General features: G+C 39.0%; 1 protein-coding gene across 1 annotated transcript in view; it reads right to left on the bottom strand.

Moving 5' to 3' along the window:
* TMEFF1 (transmembrane protein with EGF like and two follistatin like domains 1) overlaps positions 1 to 22,235 on the bottom strand; it is a 124,383-nt gene that overhangs the window by 90,692 nt on the left and 11,456 nt on the right. The window lies entirely within an intron of this gene.

Raw genomic sequence — 22,235 nt, 5'->3', positions numbered from 1 at the left:
ATAAAAGAGCAACAAACAAAGAGAGACAAGAAATAGAAGGAAGTGCTCCTAAATAGTTACCAGGTCTCAGTGCTGTGGCTGGGAAAAGGAGTTCTATAGGAAGAGAAATGAGAAAGGAAGAGATGAGGTGTGTGGGGAGAAACAACAATAGATAACATTCATTTTCCCTTTTAAAAATCCAGTAACTGGATCCTGAAAGAAGCTGAATTGATGGACAGGAGGCAGAGGCTGCAGACTCAAGCATGCAGAAGGCAAGCTGTGATGGAAGAAGGCAGAAAAAGCAAGACAGTACTTTCAGCAACAGCTCTCTGGGTGGTCCTGAGATGTCTTCTGGGGAGGCACAAGCCTGATTTGGATGCTTTGAACAAACCGTGCTGGGGCAGAAAAATCATAGCCGGGGCTTAAAGACAGACCGGACAGAAATGAGGCAAGAAGTGAATTGATGGAGCCAAGAGCAGTGACCGGATGGATGGGGCTGGGAGTTGGGTGTCAGAGATTTTGACAGATGGGAGGTCACAGAAAGGCCAGGTGGGGACAGGCGGGTAGGAAGAGGACAAGCGGTCTGGAAAGAAAGAAGGCAGTGGTCAGAAACAGGGAATGCGGCTGCTGGAGGGTCAGAGGGAAACATCCGCCCAGCCCAAGGCAGGAGGAGGGGGGGGGTGTAAATGTGTCATTTGTGCAGCATTTCATGGCCCCATGTCAAAGGGCAGGATCTATAACAGCACAGGGATTAAAACCTGTGACAGGTTGAGGTTTTATCTGATTTTTTTCTTAATTATTATTATTTATTATTATTATTCTGCTTGGCTAAAATAGATGTTTACATTTTACTTTTCTAATTTTTTTTTCAATTATTTAATATGGAACTGCATTTAATAATAATAAAAAAATAACTAAGTTTACAGCTGAAAATATAGATACAGCCCACCTTAAAAACATGATAGCATTTTGAATGTCCTTAAATGAAGAGTGTGAACAGGAGTAATTCATTTTTTTTTAATTTTCATTGTTAATATATTTTCATATTTTCAGTGTTAATTGTTGTGCTCTTTATGCTTTTACTAGATTCCCATGGCTTTCCTCTTCATGCTTTTTTTAGGTTTCCATTGCATTCAATAAAAAAACATATTGCTTGTCCTGAAATTTAGTATCTACACACCTACCACCTTTTCCTACAGAGGAGACGGATTGATAAAACCTCTTGTCACCATGGTAAGATTTGGATTCTGCATACAATCTCCTAGTCACCTTGTTTATGAGGAAAATGAGTGATTTGGGTACGAGGTGATCCTCCTAAGAAGATCTGTGAGGCTCAGAGATTTGTTTTGGTCAGAGGACAGGCTCTGCCCCTAGTATTTTCCCCTTCCTCCTGGCAGAGGAGTGCTCTGGCTGATGGTCGGGGCAGGTGGGTGATCAGGAGGGTGCTATGAAGCTCAGCTGGCATGTATGAGAAATTTCAAACACATGTAATTTGATTACTTAAGCTATCTATGAGGACAGAAAAGCATCTGTTGGAAGAAGCTTCAGAAAGACACAGAAAACACATTCAAGTCTGATGTTTTCTTCACACGGTTTTTGAACTTTAGAACTGCTTTAAGTTTGAGGTTTAACCTTCAAAGCCTTGTCTTTAAAAACTGACTGGTAAAAAGCAAGAACTTCGGATTACAAATTCACAGCATGTTTTTATAAATGCTCTTTTCTCTTCTTGCTTACCAAACGTTAATTGGATAACTGAATGCTGAATCTATCTAGCGATCCTTTCTGGCCTTTTTCTCATAGTTGTCCCATTTTTGAGCCACTCCCATTACTCTCTCAAGCAATATGCAGACATTTAATCCCTCAAGTAATGACAAAGTGAAAATAAAATAACCTCTCTGATGCACATTCCTCCAACAAAAGAAAAGATGTTGATCAGTGACTTTATGGTTGTTTCACCCTCTCGTACATTTCCATGAGCTGGACTCATCTTTCCTAACTTCAGTGTTTTGGCTTTTAAAGGTCTGCATGGTCTAAGCCATTTGTCTGGTCTCCCAGGGGAGTCCATGGGGAAAGATGGAAATCCAGAGAGTGGGGTGCTCCACCTTACGGGACTGAGGACAGGTGAACTGAGCAGGTCCCCAGGGGCAGGCATAAGATGAGGCCAGGCTCAGAAATGTAGAGATAAAAGCATACCCAGATAAAATTTAAGGGAGGTGAATCCCACACAAGGTGTTAGCATGAGGTGATGGTGGTAGGTGGGAAGGAGAAAAAATCAAGAACAATTCAACCTCCTTCTAATACATAAGTTCACACAAAATGAAAAATTGATATACGGCAAATTCCCCAAAACAAAATTAAACCCATCTTTTACAGTTACACAACCTGACAGATGTTAGCAACCCCTATGTTTTCTTTAGGAGACTAACCAAATATACTTTTTCTTCTACTGTCTGCTGTTGGCTTGCCTACAGCGGAAGAGCAGCAGCATCTGTAGAAACCAACCACTGCAATTGCTAACCATTTCTTATCAAATCCATACATGGGAAGAACTGTGCTTCTTATGTTAAAATTTCATTCCCTTAAAAGTATACATTTCAGTCTCAGGATGTCAGTCACACTATTAAACCTATTTATAGATAAGTAAAATGAATAGCAGATGGCCTGCACAGACTAGGATTTTCAGCCATGCTGCAAAACAGCTAACGATGACCTGGAATACGCATTTATGAATTTTCTGCATTAGTAATTGCAGCAGCAGTGCTGGCTACAAAGTATTGATTGGAAATCTTGATAGAGTATTCTAATTTTTGTCAAATCAGAGAGTGTCCCACTGCGAGTCAGTGGCTTTGTTGAGAAGAAAGCAAAGTCTGGTGGGTTCTCCTCCATTTGAACACGCAGATTGCTCTTCTCATCTTCTCAGATGCCCAGGCAGCTATCGCATAGTTTTTCCTGCCATCAGAATTCCCCAGAATAGTCTGCTTACTAAATTGAGAGTTTAAAACATCTTTGCTAGAAGTTCCATAAATGTAGATGTCAGCTCTAAGGAAAAGAACCTTCTGTCTTCTAACTTTTTTCTTTTTTTTTTTTTTTTTTGGAAAAGTCAAGGCGAATAGTTACAAGAAAGAAGAGAACAAAACCTGTAGAACAATACTGTTCAATTTTTAAGGCGGAAATTAAAACGTTAACTCATTTCTAACATTTTTTATTTCTTTCTTTTTATTGTTATTCTAATTATGCAAAAGAAAATTAAATTATAACTTGTATACAGGGGAGGCATTTATAATTAACTTAATTTCCTGACAGGTTTATTCTTGTATAATATCTAAATATTACTTTAAGTCTCATTTCTCTGTACTGTATGTTATGCTAAAGTAAATTGATACAGAACGCTGGGAAGAGTGGGGAAGAGCCTAATAATCACATTTTGTTATTTGCAAGAGAGGGATGAGCTTGTCTGGTTCATCATTTCAGCTGGCTTTTGTACTTTTTTTTTTTTTTTTTTTTTTTTTTTTTTTTTTTTTTTTAGGAGAATCATAATTACCACTTAGAGGAAGACAGTTGTATAATGGAGAGTACTCATTTCACAGTCTTATTCCTTTCCGAGACACTTTCTAGCATCACAAGTTTCAGATTGCTCTAAAAAGACCCTAAGGAGTTCATTTATTTACCATCAAAGCTAAAGGAAGAAAGCTGCAGAAGCAAAAGCCATTCTTAGCTTAAAGGGACAATACACCAGCTCTCTACATTTGTAACATATGAGCACAAATACCTTTGTCAGACTCTTCTCACATCAGATAAATGATTTAAGCAGGTAAGTTTCTATCCCCCTCCCCCCCAAAAAAAGTGTTATCCAATAATAAAAAATCTTAATTAAACTGACTTACTCTCTTTGTAGTTATTTTCAACAGCAACAAAAAAAATCTCCCAACCAGTAGAATTAATTCTTCTACCCACCCGAGTGTAATGATCCATGTGATATTCCAGCCCTGAAGATATTTAATACCACTTATATCTAACCGGCCAGGACTTCATTAGAAAAGTCACTTCCCCAGTTCACCAATTGCCAACATTCTCCAGTTTCCAGAAATAAGAGTACACAATTCCTGTTACTGTTAGACTGGTGAGGAAAATAGAGGTTTCATTAAGAAAGATGAAGGCAAAGAAAAGTTGTAGCATTACCCATTATTGCCAATCTCAAGCTTATAAAAATGTTAAGGCAAGCTCTCCATATTACAGTTAAAATAATGAGATGTTTGGAGTTAAAGTCCCCTGCATTTGTGTTTGGATTCCTACGTTCCCAAAGCTTTCTTAGCAATTATTGACCATCTCTTCTGATCACATAATTTTAAGACCTGAGCCTTTCAAAACCTCATTATCTCAAACCTTGTCAGCATCTCTGGGCCAATGTTTCCTTTTTAATCGACAGAAAAAGCAACTCAGAACAGGAGGGCTAACAGTGCATCAGAGAAGAAATTGCTGGTACTGTGCTTACAGCAAATGGACTTTGTGAGGGTGTCTTTGATATTTATTCTGTGTTTGTAGGACCATATACTTCATTTTCCAGCCTTTGCTGAGGGCTGTTTTTTTTTTTTTGTTTTTTTTTTTTTTTACATCTTGATAACGTTGCTTACTAGCCAGCAATACAAGCTTACTAAAATGCAAACATGAGAATTAATATGTGATGTCCATATCTTAACTAGCTACTAAGCCTCCAGGTCATGTAGGTTGTTGACATTTGCTGGAATCAGTCAAAAATGTTCTCATAAAATGTACGAGATATATTACCATGCTTGGAAATCAAGTCATTGCACTTGCAGTGAAAGGCTGGATGCTTTTGGCTCTCTATTTGCTGCCTGGGGAGGCCTGAGCAACACGCTGGGACATGGACTTCCACACAGCACCTCTTTTTCTAGATCTGTCTGGTTGGCTATGTTACTTCGAGCTGTGTCTTAATGTGTTCAGTTCTTCCATGTTCTGCAATCACCCCTTTCTTCTCATTTAAACTGATGATATCTGGATTGTCACTTTCCTGATAGTGCCAGAAGAATTCTGCAGGAAATATTGATTTCTGTCTGCTGGAGATGACTTTATGGCAAGGCTTTGTTCCCCCCCGACCCCCTTGAGTATTGTGTATCACATACTAGCTTCTTCAACAGAGGTGCAGGCTCATATCCAAATGATGTGCAAAGCTAGGCCCATTTGCTTTCCAGCTGGCTGAGCAAGTGTTCTTGCTGTTTTTTCATGAAAAATATTTTAATTCTGGGAAAATTCACACAGCGGCCTCTGCTCAGGTCCTCCCTCAGAGGGGAGGATTGGCTCAATTTGCTGAAGCCAAGACAGCTCTGGAGAGTAATCTTGTTGTTTTTTTTTCTTCTCCGGCAGAATGAAAATTAAGGGCAGGACAAGCTAATCAGGAGAGACTGCATAATAGATGCAACTTCTTACACAAATAATACTGCATCATGCACTCCTAACAGTTCAGGTTAAGCTGCTGGTGATCCTGAGTAAAATCACACAACAGCAGATATGGAATGAAACGAGTACACTGACACTTTTTGAAATACATTTGTGTGGGGTTTTGTTTGTTTATTTGGTTGGTTGGCTGTCTTTTTAACATGAATCAGTTTTAAGACAGCAAACTTGATACTGTTCTCTGGTGAGATTACTATTTCTTTGCAAAGGGGAACTATGTTTGCAAAATAGACTTTTGCAAAGCACTTCAATTAGAATTATTAATAAAAAATCATGCACAGAAATCCATGACACTTATTGACTTATAAATCAAAATAATTGTAAATTGGGAATCATGCCTTCTGTAAGGGCATTTTTAATGAGATGCTCGGATATCTGTTCTTGGCCTGACACCATTCAATACTTTTATCAGTGGTCTGAGAGAAAATATAGTCTTTATCTGAATAAAGTTCACAGGTCATATAACACATGAAAGGATGAATGATGACAGAGACCGCCTGACCTACAGCGTGATCTATTTTGCCTGATAGCTCAGGCTTGTTCAACTCCTGAATTGTTTTTAATACCACAATGCTGAGTTGTGGCAATGGCAAAAAAAAGACAAAGAAAAAAAAAGTTGTTCATGTCTATAGGACAGGGAGCTTTGTCATGGTAAAACTGTCTCAGAAAAGGATTTAGAGGTCACCAAAACGAGTCTGAAATCTGTAGCTAACAGGATTTGACAGTTTCTTCCCACATCCCCCAAAAGGCAGGCCTTGTTAGAAGTCCAGCCTTAATGATTCTGAGTCTACTATGGGATGAGCAATAAGTCCTAAATCTGAAAAGTAAAAAACTTGCTGAAATGAATGCAGGATAGCTGTTTAACTACACATTGATTCCTAGATCAAAAGGCGTTTAGATCTTCTAAACATGATCTTTCAAGCTGTTCTCCTGCATAGCACAGGCCACGGCATTGTCCAATGTTAACTGCCTCAGCTTGTGCGCTGCTCAGACAGTAATCCCATCTTCACCAAGAAGTATTTGCTAGGGAAGAACCCTGTACAATGCTTTTAAATATTGGTGAAAGGAGCCTTGAAGATTCCCCACTTTCAGACTGACTAAATAGAGTTCAGCAATGATGACTGGCACAACTCCTCAATTATTTATTTTAAAATTACTACCACGTACAGTTTAAAATTCTCCCTATTTACCGTTGAAAGGGAAATGAATTTGTTCTTCTCGTTGTTTCCTGATATGCATTTATCATTTGGCTTATTTAAATTCAGAAGAAAATATATATTGAATGCTTCCCTGAGTTGAGAACTTTTCTTTATGACTATTGGTGATTTTCTACCATTTCCATGTGATAATGAAACAATACCTTTATTAGAGGGTCTTTTTCATACTCTTGTGCCTTGAAAACATTCTGTGTTGTTCTTACCTCTGCTAGGTGTTCATTTCTTCTCATATGTGTTCTTCTGCTTCCCTTATCGACACACTACTCTTCCTAGAGTATTTATATCTACATCCTCGTTTTTCATTTCATAACATATATATGTGCATACATATATACATATATATTGGATGGATGAGGTGACCTCTGGAAGTGGCTTGCAACATAAATATTCCTCAATTCTATTACTCCACACACATGTACATATAAATAAATACTACAAATGGACCTCTTAAAGTACATGTTGGAAACTTTATCTGTTAACTTTTGCCTCTCTCCTCCCTGCATCACCGAACTATGGATGGATAAGTATGCATAAGCATTTATTATAATATACCTTTACTTTATATTTAAACTTCAAGATTTATTTAAACTTTAAACTTTTCAAAAATAAGAATGATAGCTGAAAACAGCTTTTACTCAGAGCTTAACTAGCATTATCAGTTTTGCAAAACTGCCTTTTAAAAGCACACGTACTTGTATTCTGCTCAGTATATATTCACTACTGTCTGCAATTTATATTTTTTATCTTTATATTAATAACATGCAAACAAAACCGATATTTGTACCTCACCAGCAATTGTTTTTGTGAGGAGTTGCTTTTTTTCCCACAAAGGGTAGCTTTCCTTTGTGACAGACAACTGTACTCTGGGAAACTGCCCTTGGTTATCAGAGAGAGACAATCTCAAATCCCTGTTTAACGCAGACTCTGACAGCATCGATAACATTTTCCAGGAGCACGCACGGCTGCGCAGCTCCCCAGACCACGTGCGTCATCACTGTCTGGTGGAGGTTTACCCATGCGGAAGGGAACCTCAACACCCTGCCTCCAGCCTCGTCCCCACTGTCCCCATGCTCATCCAGCTGTGGTTCCTGCCTCACTGCTGCGTGCTGCCTGTGTCCTTCAGGGCTCCTGGACCACCTCAGCACACCCCAACATTGGGCTTTGCTCACCAGAAGCTGCTGCTGAGGCTCCAAAGCCTGAACAACAAATGGTGACCTTAAGAAGACTTTCCTCAGAAAGGCAACTAGATGTTATCACCCCCTGCCTGGGACAAAAGCAGAGAAATGCCACTCTGTCTTAGGGATTTTGAGGACAAAGCTCCCACATGCATCTCTTGAAACTCAGATGCTCGTGTTAGAGCAAAGTTTTTGCACATACACAAAAATAGATGCTCAGGGTCTTCCACCACATCCTCCAGAGCTGTGTGATGGTCTGTAAAAGCCAGGTGAGAGCAACACTTAGGAAACACCTGTAGATGTTTAGGACCAATTAGATCTCAGTGATTTGGAAACACAATATAACAATTTCTGGCATCAAGCACTAACTTCCTCTCCCTGACTGAAGCTGAGGAGCTGAGTTGATCACATCATCTAAAAACACCCATGCAGAAAGATGGCTGCTGATGGTAGGGAGCACACTAATCTAGGAAACAAAAGGAAAATGAGGCTTGGCTGCTATGAGCAGGAGCTTGAATAATTTCAAAGCGGCAATATGGAGCAGATTTGATAGCAAGGAGGGTTAACCACCGTGACAATGTACCTGAGGACCTGACAGATTCCCTGCCTTTTGAAGTCTTTGAAAATCAAGACAGAAGTGTCTCTAAAAAATATGTTGTAACTCAGCTGGAAATTAGGGACTTTTTATGGGACTTACAGAATGAACTTCTGGGCCATGTGCATGCAGTGATCAGACAACATGCCCATGATATAAGAGTATGACAGTACTGAATGTTTTATGCTTTTTTTTTTTTTTTTAATGAATCCTCATAGTAGCCCCCCCGATCCTAAAATTATTTCTCAGATGATTTTTTCTCCATTTTATATTTTTTGATGAATTAAAATATATAATTCCTCCAGGCTTAAAAAAAAGGTAATTACACACACACGTGTTTCAAATGAGTTTTACTACAACTTCTGTTTGTTATCCAGCCTGACTCTGAATTATATTAGCTGTTCAATATTCAAAAATTCAAATGATATTATTTGCTGGAAAATGTTACTACTGATATGATATTATTTGCTGAAGAATGTTACTACTCTGAAATAATGCTGTTTCTATTTCCCTGTACTTCTGCAAAGACAGTATTTTAAAGGCTACCTGCAAAACATCAGCTTTAAAATATTATCCTCTGCGAAAGACTAAGGTGAAAAAAATATGCAAAATACTTTTGATTTCCTTTGAACTTGTCTTTAAAAAGATAAAATAACAATAGAATATTATGTACGTTTTCAAAGGCAGGAAAACACTCTTCCCAGAAACAATTAGTTTTACAAGGTCATTTGAAAACCAAGTGCGCTATAAAAAAGCTTCATATGCTTTTTGCAATACTTTCATTTTTTAATCATCCATTTAATGCAAAGTGCAGTATATCATTCAATGAGCATCCTTCCGAATATTCTGTTGACAACAGAATTAATCTAGTACTTATATATCAGATATAATGATTTATAGAAACTGGAAGTGTATGTTAATTATCCAATAAATATAAGCTTGCTGGACAGCTGTACAATGTAATTTCTGCAAAAATACATTTTCCCCCAAAGATGCTAGTAGACTGGTTGTTTATTATGTCAGGAAATTATAACAAGATTAGAAGGAAGAGTTAGAGAAAATAGTTGCTTTACTAGTCATATTTGAAAATTGATTTTGTAAATATTTTGACTTATTTTTTTAATACCATTTTTTCCTAAAGAAATCATTTGCATTCTTAAATGTTGTTAAGCAAACAACATTTTTTACACAAGTTCTCTGTGAATATTTGCTACAACAATATTAAATTCATAAATGCTAGGTCTTACTTGTTTCCTCCGTACTATATAAACATGTAAAATGAGAAAGCAGTTTTAAAACTTAGTAAAAAAATGTAGAAAATAACATATAAATCTGTCATCACAAACATGAAATATTAAAGTAGTAAATGTTTTTATTTTGAAGTATGCTATCATACTTGAATCTAGACCCAGTTTGGAATTCTATACCCCGGTACTCCAATCACCCCACAAAAAAGATATTTCAAATGGAAGATCTGTGATTTGTGTTTCTGGGCAGTGGGAAAGAGAGGTCAGTGGACAGGCTGATTGCTTTGGGTAGAGCACAGGAGCATCTGAAGCCCTGTTAGAGAGCAGCCTTCAGGGCATATGCATCTGCCCACTTGCACCTTTAAGGATTAGAGGTACTATTCTGTGCCTGGGAATATTAAGATTTAGACCAATGGAAATTCTGATTTTGTACTTTTAAAGAACTGGCAGAGTGCTTTGAGATTAGGATCAAGTGCTCGTTTGTTTCAGTTAGAAATAGTAGGAAAACCTGCCAAACTCATTCCTAAAATTGTTATTGAAACTGGTCTTAAAACGCTAAGAAATCCATTCACCTGATGTTACTTGCAGATAGAGCCTGTTATTTATATGTGTACTGAAGAGCAACTGGGCAGGCAGGGAACCCGAGTACCTCCAGAACAAAATGTCTGCATCTCTAAGACAAAGCTACTCAAATCATGGTTTCCAATGTGGATCTACACAGAGAGGCAAATTTGTCTGCACCTCACCGAGGTCTGGAGCAGAAGGAGGGAGATAGATAACGTGTATTTGCTAAGGCACCAAGCAAGCCCAAGGAGGGAACAGCTTGGTATGGCAGGGCTGGCAAAACAGCTCTGAAAATCCCCACAGCCACAATCAGCATGTGCTGAGTGCTCTAAGTACCTGTGGGCACTTCATATACTTCAGAGAAGGATAAGGGGATGTCATTAAGAATGGTTCAAGTAACCTCACACAGCAGCTTGAGCAAAAAGGGTACAAGTCGCATCCAGAACAACTGAAGGTAACACCGGATACTGCTGGTGGATTCAGTGAAACCTTTGCCCTTTCACTCATCCTGGACTGAGGATGATACTTGGAGAAGGACACAATGAGTGTGTCTTATTGTTCCTATCACTGGGAAATAAAAACTTCCTTGAAATTCCTATGTTCTCCTGATTGCTGGGACCACTTTAGTTAAACATAGAGCACAAAAAAATGTTTTTGATGTAGTACGTGAACATTAAACAGCTTTTTCTCTGTCACAAGAAATTCAACCTCTGTACAAGACAAGCAAAAAAAAAAAAAAAAAAGAATAACAGCATTGAACACAAAGCATGACGAGTTCTTGGAAGATGTGAGTTTCAACAAAGGAAGAAGATGACAAGGCACCTGGCCAACACAGAGCAAGACTGAGCACACGAAGGCTAGGAAACACGCTGTTCCTTGCGTGTGAAATGACGGCATTTGTGACAGTCCTTAGACCTGGAGCCAGCCCGCAGCACAGCTCCCCTGCCTGCTGAGGCGAGCTGTGCGCTGCCCCAGACAGCTTTACAGTGCCTACGAGATGGAGAAACCTGGTCCTCCCATATTTTTACCTGTGTCTGCATTTTCCTACTCCTCAACTTCTGCTTCACTAATAAACTCATTAAATATAGCAATATAATCAGCATACAATTTTCCCCAGGGGACGGAGAGAGAATAGCAAAGGATTGTACATGACAAATGCTATCATTCTGCTTAATGCGCTGTAGGTAGGTACTCAAACACCACGGCTGTGGGCTTGTTACGACAACATATTAGCAGAACAGAATTAGGTGAAAGGGCCCTCTTTATCTTTTCAGTCCGTAAGCCAGTTATAAATTAAGGAAACATCACCAGGCTAAGGAGAATGCTGTGTATAAGAAGAATATTGGGGAAGGGAAAAGGTAGGAAAAAGCAAGAAAGCCAAAAATAAAAATAAAAATAAAGAGCACAGATCCACAAGGTGAAGAAAGCAATGGACTGCAGAGGAAGTCTCTGAAGTCTCAGCTGTGCCCACTATGAAAAGTCAGATCCTGGCATGTTTCTCCTGTACAGGAGTACCAATTCAGTGCTGAACTGAATTCAGCACTGAGATGATTCCCAAGGGTTGCAAAACCATTTCTCATAAATTTTGACACACATATTCTTGCTCAAGAATATGTGCTGTTTCTGAAGGAGCAATGCTGCTAGCATGCTATTTCTACAGGAGTAACTGCTAGCATTAGTGCACGAGCAGCGCTAGTGACACTCTGGTACTACTGCTGCAGGAGCTCATTGCATGGAGAATGCTTTCATAGGCACAAGGCCAGGTTCCATGCAACTTTACAGAAATTGTATACATATTTTCTGGATACACACACACAGTGTGTCCAGAACTAATCCATTGTATTCATTCACTTTTGATCAGTATCTAGATTCAGATACTTGCAGCAGTCATAGCATTTCAGTGCAGCAAGACAAACGCATAAAATCCCATATTGACATTGAACGGAGTGTAGCAGAGGGGCAAGTGAAGACGTGCTTCCACTTTCAAAAGACTCCAGACAGCTCTGTCCTTAATCCCAGCAGCTAATATCCACACAAACCCGTTGGTTTCATGTATTTTCATAATATTTTTAACTTTTTGCAAGTGCAGTTATTACTGGAAGCATTTTGAAAAACTGCTCTTACAGAGATTCATTCCTTGCTCACTGCTCTTGTATGAGAGCATGTTCTGCACAAAAACTGTGCTCCTAAATCTCTCCTGTCATATCTAGTTAACTAACCTCATTTTGCATTGGTAAATACAGCATATAATAATGTGAAGCAATAGCATGACATATTCCACCAGAAAGCTATCACCAGGAATTTTCGTAAAGTGTCATACAGGGGACAATCCAGCTATTTTATCATGTAGGAATCACTGAGTAGGTTTTTGCCAAACAAATCAACTTCTAGCCCTCATTGATTCCTATATCCATCCAGCCATTCAAACCCAAACACCACCCAAATGTCAAACCACTGAAATCATGTCGTCCTATGCAACACCTTAACATAAAATCACTGCACGTACAAGATAAGCACAGCAACAGATCATTTGCTTTGTCTTCCTCATAGCACTGAGCAAGAATTACAGAAGCAAAGTATGACCCAGATGACCTAGTGCTACGACAAGAAAAACAGACACTCATTACAACATTGTCTTCCTATCTGCTTCCTGAATAGGTCAGCAAAGGTTCCCCAGAGCCAGCAGGCCTTGCATTTAGGCAGGTAGGTACATTCAAGGGAGGAATATTCAGCTAGAAGGCTTTCTGATTAATCCATCACCAGTCTGTGCTACGTCTGGGACAGCACACCAGTGCACTGCATTTCCCTTGGGGCTGAGGGAGAAGCCATACCTGTCCCTGTATTTAATGTATGGTTTTCAAATACAGCTGTAAATATTAGCTTTTACAAAAAGGTCTTAGAATACAGAAACATTTATTACAGCCAGTTTTTCTCCAAACATTTTTTTTTCCCAAAACTTGGACTGCCTTATGCCTGTACTACACAACAAAACGTATTGTTATTGTTAAGTTGCCAAATCAAAATGATACCAATGGCATTTAATTATGAGCCACTTACATTAAGATCTGAATGGTAAGAAACGTTAGATTTCTGGAAAATCCTGTAACAGTTAAAAATCATAATCCTTTCTGAATCATGCGTTTCAAAAACAACTTGCATATTTATATTCTGTATGTTTTAATATGCCAAACAGACAAACAAACAAAAAACACGTATATAGATAAATATAATGACTTGAAAACTTAAATCAGGATACATCAGTTCATCACAGAATCTCTTGCAGTTGGCAAGATAAAAGTCAATAAGATCAGCATGTCTACATTAAGCTTTGACAGTGTAATAATATAACATTTATTATGGATAATAACTATGCAGAAGAAGAGAGGAATATGACTTATTTTTCTAAATCACAAATACAAAATTACAACATCATTTGTGCATTTTGCCGTACAGGCTATGGGATAAAAACATAATGCTAGGTGATTGCAAAATCGTCTCTAAATGAGTTTATAAACTTCTTTAGTATCACTCTCATTCATTTTAATATGGTAGTCTTGTAATAAAATCAGAACATGCTGAGAAAACCCTGACATTGTTTCATTGTTTTCAACTAGACAAAACACAACTGAATGTTCCAATGAAAAATCTCAATTAAAAATTATTAATTAAATGTCTTGAATGGATTAGCTATGAATGATGAAGATAAAAACTAGTGTTCATGCTCCACATTTCTGATTCCAAAACAGAAAACCACCTAGCTATTTTTACCTTATAGACCTGATCCAGTCACTGAAAATTACATCCAGCATAGTGTGTATCTTGATTTAATTTTGGATTTGAAGATACTTTTTTTTTTTTTTTCTGAAATAAATTAGGAGATTTTCAAAGGTATTAATAAACATTAAGTAAATAACTTTATATTGCACATTTGAAAATCTCTTGAATGATAAACATGTGGACATTACTGTTGTAGAAAGATATGATCACAAATCAGAAATCACATCTCTTTGAGTTTGTGGGTTTTTTTTGTTTGTTTGTTTGTTTTTAAGTATTATTGATCCAAATAGTATCCAATATAGTATCCAAATCTTTTAAATCTGAAAGAGCACTAAATCCTTTTTTGAAGGCATCTTTTTTCTTTTTTTTTTTTAATATATTAAAGCAGCTGAGCACTCCAGCTAACAACACAGTTAATAACATAAGTATATGACTTCAGAATTAAGCATGTGCATATATTCAGGATTAAGGTTTTAATCTGTCATTTTTCATAATATTTTATTAAATGGAGGAGTACAGAAAAAATACATATATATTGTATATATTTCTAATTAGAAACCACAGTGACTGAGAACAGCATTTAATTAAAGACATGCTAGTGGGGGGAAGGGTTGTTTTTACTGCATTTTGTTGTTTTAAGAAAGACAGAAGAAGAAGAAATAAATTAGATTTTGATGAACAGATTTCCCCTCTCCTGCATCCTAATGCATGAGTTTTTTTCTCTGGTGTCTTCATCACGTTGCTCTTTTCTCTTAATTTACTGTTTCCCTCACTTAACCATTCCCTCAGCTGGATCCAAGACCATCCATTTCTCTTTTTTCTCTCTCTCAAGGTCCTTTCAACTGTTCTTTCTGGCAGCAGCCTCTGTACTGCTGCATCCTCTTCTGCCATGCTCGCATGACCATGCCCTTCCTGCACTCTGTCTCACCACCATTGGGAGCCTCTTCTCTCGCAACAACTCAGCCATGCTCTCCAATGCTATATGTTGGGCTGCTGATCTCACCTGGTGGCCTTATGTTTTCTCCTCAAGTCCGGCAAAACCTTTTCTCTTTCTCTCCAAGCCCACATCTCAAACTCATTTTTTTTTTTTTTAACTATTCCAATTGTTCTTACCTTTGCCTCTACCTCTTCCTTTAACTTTTACCTTGAACTCAAGCCATTTTAATTTTCATTGACTTTTGACTGGACCTCTCCCTTCTTGCTTGTTGTAGCCCATCTCAACCATTTGACCCAGACTTAATAATAAACTCTTCCTTCTGATCTTTTAATCTTCAAATTCCTCTTCTCTGATGAATAACCTTCTTCATTCCACAGAGCTTGCTCTGCCATCCTGCCACACCTTTTCTGACATCCAGCCAATTACCCTCTCCGGCTTCTCTTAGACACTAATCTTCAGCAGGTTCTTCCTACACAGACAGACAGAAAATTTCCATTGCCTCAGAAAGGTCTTGGTTCTGTTACTTCCCTACTGCCCTCTCCCCTCTTGCCTCCAATACACAGTAAATTGCGTACTCCTATCTTGGAAGCAATGTGGCTGCAGTAACATGACAGCATGAAACAAAAAAAATAACAAAAAAGCAGGATGAACAGTCTGACATTTCACCTGCTTTGATCTCCTTATACTCAATGTCTTGTTCCTGGGCAAGCAAAGACACCATTACATTTAATTTTACAGTCTCTGTCCTCATCGGCCTAAATCTATCTTCTTAAGAAAAGTCAGTCACCCACCATGTTTTTCATAGGTACACCTTCATATTGCTCTGACTGTTCCCTGTCTTGCATTCACCTTTTTGGCAGCCTGCCCACTTGGCTGAGAAGAAGACTCTTAATGAACTGAAAACACAGAAAAGGAGCATGCAAGTGTAAATACAGATAGGCAACAAAGGAGTAAAAGCATTGCCTGGGCACTCTGGCAAAAAAATAAAAATAAAAATAAAAGCCCAGCTGGAGATAGCAGGGGACATTAAGGTTAAAAAGAAACAATTCTATGGGAGTGCTATATGCAAGAGGAATTTCAGGAAAAAAATTTGTCTGTTGATGGATGGGGAAGAGAGAAGCAATAGGCATCAAAGAACAGGCTGAAGCACTTGGTGTCCTTTTTGTCTTAGAAGTCTTCATAGACAAATCTTGTTCTCAAATCCCAGCAGGTATCAACACTGTTCAGAAAAAAACGAGGGACAGCCAACGGCAAAGGAGCAATAGGTTAGAGACTACTCGGAAAAATTGGGTATGTTCAGCTCCATCAGGCCAGATGGGTTTCACCCAAGGACCTGACAGGATTTGACTGATGTGGCTGCAAGGCTGGTATCAATCACCCGTGAAAAATCAAGGTTGTAGGGGGAGGTCCCTGATGACTGGGAAAAAGCTAACATAATTCCCAGCTTTAGGGAGGTCAAGGAAGAGGACCTAGGGAACAATCAGGTGGTCTGCCTCACCTCAGCCCCTGAAAAATTCCCTGGAGAACGTCCTCTCAGGATCCATCTCTGAAGACAGGAAGGACAGGAAGGCTAGCAGGAGCAGTCTGCAGTGATTTTTGAAGGGCAGATCAGGCTTGACCCAGCTCATTTTCTTCCATGAAGGAAGGGTCAGAAGGGAGAGTGGTCGAGGTGAAATCCTTCATTCAACCTTCTGACACCATCTCCCACAGTGGTCTTCCTTTTAAGCCAAGAAAATACAGGTGGGACAGACAGACAGTTGGAGCTGGACTGGAAGGGACAGGAGTGGAAGGACAATACAGCCACCCTGTCTTCAGTTTCCTTATGGTCCAGCAGGGAAGGCTGTTTCCATAAACACAAGGGAAAAGCCTCTATGCTTCATGTTGTGTTTCAAATCATCTGCCTTGCTGAAGGGAGAGGGTTCACACAGCTCTCAGAAAAAGCCTGCTTTGTGCCTCAAGTTTCATGCTCTCAAGTCAAGCTGGCAGATGCACATCTTGTAAGTTCAGAAGATGAAGCAGACCCAAGAGATGCTGAGTTTGAGCAGGTTAGGAATCATTAATGTTTCTATTACTTGTTTGATTCGGTGATTAAAATCTCCCACTGAGCACGTTTCCGGAGAGGCTAACACTCAAAAAGAGGATTCCTCTGAGATAAAAGGTTTATAGTATGTTTCTTTTCTTTCCTTCTTTTTTTTTTCTTCTTCTTTATTTTTTTTTCTTTCCTATCCCAGGTGAACTTGATTGCTCTTTTTCATTAGCTTGCATGCTTTTCTGGTTTAATGCCATGTTTTGGTTTGGTTTGGGTTGGGTTTTGTTTTTGTTTTTACTACAGCTGTGTTTTGTTTTCTTAGCTGGTTTTTGCTCCTCATAGAAGATACAGTAATTTTAATAGCTCTGTGAAGCTTATGTATTTTGCTATTGTTTTGACTACATTATCACCACCGTTTAATGATAATGTATTCTCAGTATTTTGTTTGCCAAACATGCAACTGTTTTTAACTTGCAGTAACTGCATAAGCTCATTAAGCGCTGCTTCCCATTACGCTACCGTATTACTTTACAGGTTTCAAGTTCTTTAGTGGAATAAGAAGTTTAATTGCTCCTTGATTTCCGGAAAGACGGTGCTTAACATCTTGCATTAGATTCCTGCCTAGTGTTTTGCTGCTTCGCCCTGTCTATAAAAGCTTTCTTGCAGTTAAATTCCTTTCTTGCAGATAAATTCTGCCATGTGGAATGGCAGAAATAAAAGTAAGTGTATTTAGTGGAGTGTAACATGAAGAACAAGGCGAATTAAATGAATCATACACAGTGCTTTTATGCTGGCTATGTAAGACTCTGAAAAGTGGGGACAAACCTTTTATGTCTGAAAATCTTCAGTTACACTGACAAACTGCAGGAAGTTTCTTTGGCAATGTGGCCCCATGCACACCCCACAGACGCCCCCCACAGACTGCCCATCTTCAGAACGATAAGATCTTGACTTCACAAGCTTTCTGCCCATTATGCAGGAAGAAATACGGAAATCTATTATTTCAGCGTAGCAATGAGAACCTATGGCATAAGACAATATACTGGCACCTATAGCAATTGCATTTTTTTTTCTAGGTGCAGTGAGGATATGGTTTTGCAGGCTGCTGCCTGGTGCTAATGGGAACAAGGCCACAATCCTCCTCTTTACCTCTCTCCGCTCTCCACCTCATGGCCCTGTCTCATCTGGCACTCATCACTGCAGTCAGGTTGCCACTAATAACACTGAGAGAAGAAAATACCCACTCTTTGCTGCATTAGCGGTGTGCCACTTCTTATTGAGGGGTCTTGGTTGAGAGCAGGGTTTACTAAAGGCTGAGGTGGGACAAGGCCTGTGGTGGGATGCACAGCCAGCAGCAGGAGGGTGGAACCATGGGCAATGGCAACTCTCCATAAAACCATACCCTAATTTGGGCTTGGGTTTTCCAAAGCTCAGACCATCATTTTCTACTAGATGAAAATCCAACACATTCACCTGAAACTGTAGGCTGTCAAAAGAGGTTTGCAATACACTTGATCCCAGGCCTTGACAGAGAGAAGGGGATTGCAAGGTCTTTGCTTTCAAGCCAGTGTATAGAAAAATTCTCTTTTTCAGGTGCTGGTTGACATACGAGAACTACTTTCAATGGTACCCATTATGCCATTAATTCAAGTGAGAGGTCTTTGCCAGTATATAATGGTTTTAACCTTGCTCACAGCCATTTAAAAATCAGCCTCCCCTATGAAATTTCTGTATTTTCCCTAGCTGCAGATGGGAAGAGTTGCCCTTTTCTTTTTTCTTTTTTCTTTTTTTTTTAATTTTCTTTTTAAAGGAAGTTATGGTAAGCCATAATGAAAGAACAAATCAAGTAGTCAGAAAAAGATTCCCAAATTAGTTTTGTTTGAGCAAATGTAATTCTTATGCCCTTATGCAATGCTAGACAAGTTGCTCAAATCAGACTTTCCAGACATGTTCACTAATTGGGCTTTTCTCATTGCCTAGATGCTTTTGGGTTTGGTTTAGTTTCTGTTTGTTTGTCTGTTTTCTTCCTCAAAATGATTCAAATGGGATGTGATATCTCACATCAGTGGAAGTTGTTCAGTGAATGCATCAAACTCTGTTAAAAAAATCTAAATACGCTAGTACATTATTTTCCTAACATCCAAATTTTCACCCAAACATTGATTTAAACAAATGTGCACAGCAGTTTTCAGACTACTCTGGTCCATGTGCAAGTTTTAGACATCTTAGAAAATACATCAAAAAAGTTACTGAAATTTCTGAACAGAAGCTATCAGAGCAAGATATTCTTACAATAATGTCCCTAAAGTCTATCCTTTTCATTCAATTTCTTTAAAATATGCTTCTTATTAAGCTTTTTAAAAAACAATCAATTGATAATAGATGGTTAAGCAAATAGTGCGTTTTAAGATCAATAAGAAAGAAATGGACAATTCTGAGGAGTAGGCTTCAGTGCAGAAATAGTGACCACAATGGTTCAACAACACAGGAGATCTCCTCCAGGCATATGGAAGACTGACTGTCAGCATGGCAGTCAGCCTGTACAGCAGCATCTTTTATGCAAATATTACCTGTCTATCTAAAAGCACAGGAAGAAACGCCTATTTCTGGGTGAGTTACAGAACTTAGCTAGATATAGGACATGAAAAATGGACTTAAAAGTGTGAGTTACCTAACCAAAGAAAAAACTCAAGGACGTTGCCGTGTTTGTGTTCTGAAAGATTTTAATCCCAGAATTGACTGTTCTAAAGCTATGGACCTTTTCAAGAAGGAAACAACAGGGATACACTTGAAAACTTAATTAGAGGGAATTATACCTTTGGCTCTCTATGGGCCCAGCCAGTCTACATTAAAATCAAGAATTTATAAAAATACCTTAAGTAGCTACTGATTTCAAATGAAAGATGAAGTACCTTTTTATTTTCAGAATATTATACGGAAGCTAATTCCAACAAGAGAGTATTTTCCATTTATGAGATTAAAATGTAACAGTTGAATCTGCTAGTTTTCAAATTAATACAAAAAATTCAGTTTCCCCTTGCAGTTTGGTCTCATTAGAATCCCTTAACAGATCTGTAAATTAAAAAATTATTGCAATGTATTCTTATGATACACGTACCTATGTAAACGTAGCAACAGAATCTTATTTTGTATACAGAGAAATGAAATAAATTAACTCTTGTATAATATCCCCAAAATATAAACACTATGAATAGTGCTGGAGAATAATTAGATTTGCATAAACTCTCTCCTCCAAACACCCATACACTACGCTATTTAGGGCTGGTTTTGAAAACCATAATTAAGCATTCAGGAAAACCCTGGAAAAGTAACAGAACCATCAGTGACATAAAAGTCATGGGGAGAAAACAAACAAACAAGCCCCTGGTCGCTCATTCAGGCTACTTAATGAGTTCTTGTAATACCAGTAAGTTACGGACCAGGAAAGAGCCAAGTCACAAGCCCTGCTGCTTTCAAACTTTAACAACTGCATTACACTTTCAAAAAAAACCAAATCACTGCTGAGGAGTTGTTCGGCTTACTGAAATACGTTTACCTCCCGTGGAGAGTCTTGTCAGCTAAATCTATAGCTAATAATTCCTTCCTGCTTGCTCGTTTATCCTTACCGAAATGCAAGGAGAAATATGATTCCTGAAGCTTCTGCTAACCCCCTCTGATGGTCTCAAGAGGATTTTCAGGGGCTGGGAATTTATAGCCATGCCACAGCATGGGATCCACACGTCGTGCCTGGTTGCCACCAGGGTTACAGGTACAGAGAGCTGACGGACTCTGTTGCCCACCAGCTGGGCGAGTCAGCCAACACGACCAGGTGCTGTGACACCCCTCATTTCGGACAAAGAAATAGGCTTTATTTAAAATATGGCCAAGATCCTGCCTCTTCTTCAAATACATTCATCGATTGCCTTCGTTCCTGTCGTGCCACTCATGCAGCACAAAGCAGGTGGAAATTATTCACTCTTCCCCACTGGGGATTCCCTCAGCAAATGTAACGCTGGATTAGCCAGCTCATGAGTTGTCTTCCCTGTGGTTCCCAGGGCTGAGGAGCACGGTGTGAGCAGCCTGTGCCAAAACGTGCCCAGTGTCAGCTTACAGCTCTTGAGGGAGGCTTCCTAATTGCCATAAATTAGCTTCTATTACCTGCTTTACAGCAGAGATTCAAGAAACTTGTTGGTTCTCATTTTGCCCTCATTTAGAGGCAGAAAAGGACATTGAGGTTTTGCCAGGTGTCCTCCAACATTCAGCCCAGTGTGCAAGGAGGGGAGTCCCTTCCTCCCCCCTCATACAGCAAGTCAGGGAGAGGGGGAAAGGGGGCACAAGACCAGGATCACAGATGTACAACTGCATCTGCTCTGAATCATGTCGCTGCAACAGCACTAATAGATCCTGTGCCAGTCTGAATTTAACCTGCCTTTTCTGTTCAAATGCAGGGCCGTAGGCACCCTCAGCCCGCAGCCTTTGCTCAGCCCTCTTCAACAATGTTGTGCCCCTCCAAAACGACAGGAACATACAGCCAACAATTTTTCATACAAATATGGGGGGAGAGGAGGAGGCAGAAATCCCTGTATGTAAATATGCATGTGGCTAAATTCTGCCCTTTGTCTCACACCCATATAACTGAGAAGAAGTAAAAGGCCAATTTCAGCCTCAAGATAAACAACCAGAGGCAGAGGTATAGCTGCTATTTACACTAAGGCTGAACCTAGTGCACTGAAGCTGCATAAGGATAACCCAGCACAGTATCAGAAGCTACTTTGACATGCCCTGCATAATTTTAAGGCAAAAATGTCTTTCTGTCTGCGAAAAATGTAGGCAATTGAGTCCATCCCTTAGAGTATAGGTTTTGCTACAACTCCTGTAAAAGCCTATGGAAAATCATTAAGTATTTCTACATCCTTAATCAGTACAGCTCTATGAGACTAATATTTGCAGGTTCTTCCTGCTTACTCTGTACATAGATAAATCTGTTTGTTTGTTTGTTTTTCTGTACATAGATAAATCACAGGGACTATGATCTAGGAGCTCTTGTTGATTTTAAGCAGTGATTAGCACTCTGAAAAAAATACCATCGGTAGTGGGTTTCACTTCTCTGTTTCTGTAGTCAGACAGTCAGCTCCTTTCTTGCCCCTGTGTTTGTAGAAACCTTTCTCCATGAATAATTTAAAAACAAAAACAAAAAACAGGAAACACCAACTAAGTGAAAGAAAATCTGGGTACTATGTTGA

This window comes from Aythya ferina (genome assembly GCF_964211825.1).
Source record: "Aythya ferina genome assembly, chromosome: 2".
In the NCBI taxonomy this organism is placed as follows: domain Eukaryota; kingdom Metazoa; phylum Chordata; class Aves; order Anseriformes; family Anatidae; genus Aythya; species Aythya ferina.
The sequence above is the reverse complement of the archived record's forward strand: the minus strand, read 5'-3'. Positions and strand labels throughout refer to the sequence as shown.